The sequence below is a fragment of the Hipposideros armiger genome, unplaced genomic scaffold (genome assembly GCF_001890085.2).
Source record: "Hipposideros armiger isolate ML-2016 unplaced genomic scaffold, ASM189008v1 scaffold_106, whole genome shotgun sequence".
NCBI lineage: Eukaryota > Metazoa > Chordata > Mammalia > Chiroptera > Hipposideridae > Hipposideros > Hipposideros armiger.
This window is the reverse complement of record NW_017731456.1, coordinates 762,776-766,482: the sequence shown is the minus strand read 5'-3', so window position 1 is coordinate 766,482 and position 3,707 is coordinate 762,776.

Below are 3,707 nucleotides of genomic sequence, written 5' to 3'. Positions count from 1 at the left end.
CCTACACACACACACACACACACACACACACACACACACACACACACAGCCAGAGAACACCTAGTCTGGCTACCTGGGAGCACACCTGGGCCACCAATGCCAGGGCAGCATTTGTCCCATAGGCTCATCCCCTGCCTGAAATTTAAGTGTGCTGTAGACCTCCGGAGGTTGTTACACCAGCCCCTTCAACCCTTCACCTGGGAACAAAGAGAAGAGCTTAGGAGGTGTGGGCTGAGATCTCTCCCTCTTCTTCCTGCCACATGCTCATATATATAGCAGATACTTTGTGTGCTGGTTCTCCAACCTGAACATGCCTCAGAATCATCACTCAGAGGGCTTGTTAGAACCATCCCACAGTGTCTGATTCTGTGGGTCCCAGGTGGGTATTTCTAACAGGTTCCCTGGTAATGCTGGGGCTGCTGATCTGGAGACTGCACTTTGAAAACCATGGCTCTAGTAAAATGAGCATTGAGATACAGGAGATGCGTGGCCTCTTGATTCCTCTGCCTGCTGTGGGACCTTAGACCCCTAATCTCTTCTCTTTCTAAAATATGGAGATTGAATTTAGTACATTCCACAGTTCTCTTTGTATATCTACCAAGAAGTGATTCTGTAAGTTCCCACAGGAAACACAGCTTTTAGCCTCCAAAAAACTAGATGAACTATAGCCAACCTTGCCCTATCACCCGGTCCTTTTGCCTACTTTTGGAAAGTCTTTACCAACATCACCTTATAGCATCATGGAGCAGTGTTGGACACTCGCATGGTCCTAGGACTTTGTGCTTTAGGAGTTTAGGAGCTTATATTATGAAATATTAGAAAGAGGAGTTGTGACATAGGTAAATGTATTGGAGAAACCCAGCCAGGAATGGAACCTAGCATTTCACAAAAGAGGGAATTTCCCCATGCACAGCCATATCAGGGTCCCACAGCTCAGCTGCTGATTGGAAACAGTAGAACTGGAAGAAATGGGTTTTGGAGTCCAACACCCCTGGGATTAAACTGCAACAGTACCATTCACTAAGTCTACACACTTCTTGACCTCTGCAAGCCTTAGTTTGCTTATCTGTAAAACAGAGATAATACTTATAGACTTGTGGCGAGGCTGAAATGAGATAAGGCATATAAAGGATTTACCATGGTGTGGGGCATATAATAAGTATTTCATCATGAACATCATCACCATTATTAACCATGGGACAATTATCTAGCCTCTCCGATCTCAGTTCCCGAATTTTGAGGAATAAATGAGTTAATGTGACAAAGAACCTAGCAGGCTCCCTGGCTCTTGGAAAATATTCAGTAAATGGTAGCTATTCTTATCACATACACTCATGTGATCAAATTCTTCCTATGTCCTTTGCCTAGGGTTTTAAACCCATTTATAATAGTCATCACAGTCTACAAAAGAATAGACATCTATGTGTTTGTTTCCCTTGTAGATAAACTGTGAGGTCTGAGGGCAGAGTCCAAAGTTTATTCATTTTTCTATCCTCAAAACTACATAGCACTTTGCCTGTAATAAGTACTCTGTTAAGTTTGGCAAGTCTCCCAGCACGCTTAACATCAAGCCATGTTGCTTCTCTGCAACTTCACTAAAAGATAATACAAAATCTACATTTCATCACACTTGACACATTTCTGTATCAGGTTCTCACAAGCTTGCAAAGAAGGTAATGTTCTCATTCCTATTTTATAGATGAGAAAGCTAAGATTCTGAGAGGTTAGGTGAACTGCCCAAGGTCACAGTTAACGGGTGGTGCAGCATGGAATCAAACCCAGATGTTCTCATTCTGAGCATAGTGCTCTTGCTTGTTCAACCGGTCATTTCCATATTACTTTCACAATTTTGCCATAACCTTGTCTCACCTCGGCTCTTAACTACTTATCATGTTTCTTTATATTGATTCAATTTGTTTAAATAATTCATTTGTAAAAGAAACTATGTATAACTCACTAACCACAAATAAAAGAATACATTAAAATGAATACAAGGAAAATAAAATAAGGTTACCATATTCCAACTGGAATCTACTGACTTTCTACCCATTGAGTTTCTGAGTTTAATCTTTTAAAACAAAAGTTAAGGAGGTAGTAGATTGGAGGGGGGATTATCACTTTGTAAGGGGTGTAAATGTTTCACTATTACGTTGCTATGTACACCTGAAGCTAATAAAACAAAAACACTTTTAAAAACCACAAAAGTTTACCAAGTGTTAGGTGTTCAAGACATACAACATCTAATTGAGATTTTCTGTTCATCTGTAATCACATAGCTCAAAATGAAATTAGGGAATACTTTTCTAATATTCACTTTAATATTATCTAAAGCTACATTCATGTACCACCTAGAATCATCTCTAGCAGTACATCAAATTATCTCCTGTATCACCAGTGATGCATGTCATACACTCTAATGTATCTCAAAGTACATCTTTGACATGTAATTTAACTCACCAGCATTTTTTTATGATGTGATCACCCCATCCACAGGTCACAGATGTGACACTGACCCCACTTCAAAAGTTAAGCCCCTCCATTCTTCTAGCTATCGCCTCTTAGTCATTATCTTTCTATTATAATTTTAGGCTTACTTCTGTAGTATTTGATGAAAAATGTAGAATCTTTGAACATAGTGGCTTCATCTTTTTTACCATGGCCTCTACTCAGCTAGGTACAGCCAGACATGGAGAACAAATATTATTGAATGACTGACTCACTGTTAAATGAACAAGTAGAAAAGGTATTTCTCTCTTTGCCCTCTGTGAATCTTCTCTGGATAGACAGAAAAAAGGCTAGTGACTTGGACATGCCAAAATTCAGACAAGAAAGCTGGAAAATAATGGGAAGAAGAAACAAGATATCCGACCCAGTATGTCCAGCTCCTTTCTCCCTGTAGGTACTCATTAAATACTCAAGAAACCAACAGGTTTTATTGAGAGAAGAACAAATGGTAGATAAAGGACTAACATGGCACTATCTGTGACAGTTGTGTGTTTTATAAGTGAAAGAATCATCTTATTCCCAAATTTTACTAACATGATTATTAACCTATAACATCTTAACCATTATTGAAAAGAGACAGCAACATTTATTTTACAAGCCTCCTCTCTTAACGAAAAAAAAAAAGTTCCCCAAGCAGTTAAAAAGAGAATTTGAAGGAAAGAAATCAACATTCTTTGTGTTTACCTGGCATGACCCATTATTCTCCATGAGCAACAGACTATTTACAAATCACTACTGAAAGAACAGTCTAAAAGGTGCTCTCTCAGGAGATGAAGACATTGAACTTCCACCGGGAAACACTAGAAAGCAAAGTAACAATTGTTATGTTCTATTCTCCAAATATAATGATAGAATGATGATATCTTGCTTACAATGATTGTTTTGATTTGTAGTACAAGGTCTGACAAGTTCGCAAACTTGTTGCAACGATGTTGCTAACCTTTTTCGATATCAGAGGGATTATTCATTATGAATTTGTACCAACTGGACAAAGTTAACCAAGTTTACTATTTGGAAGTGCTGAAAAGGCTGCGTGAAAAAGTTAGACAACCTGAACTTTCCGCCAACAATTCATGGCCCTTGCATCACGATAATACACCAGCTCACACGTCACTGTCTGTGAGGGAGTTTTTAGCCAGTAAACAAATAACTGTATTGGAACACCCTCCCTACTCACCTGATCTGGCCCCCAATGACTTCTT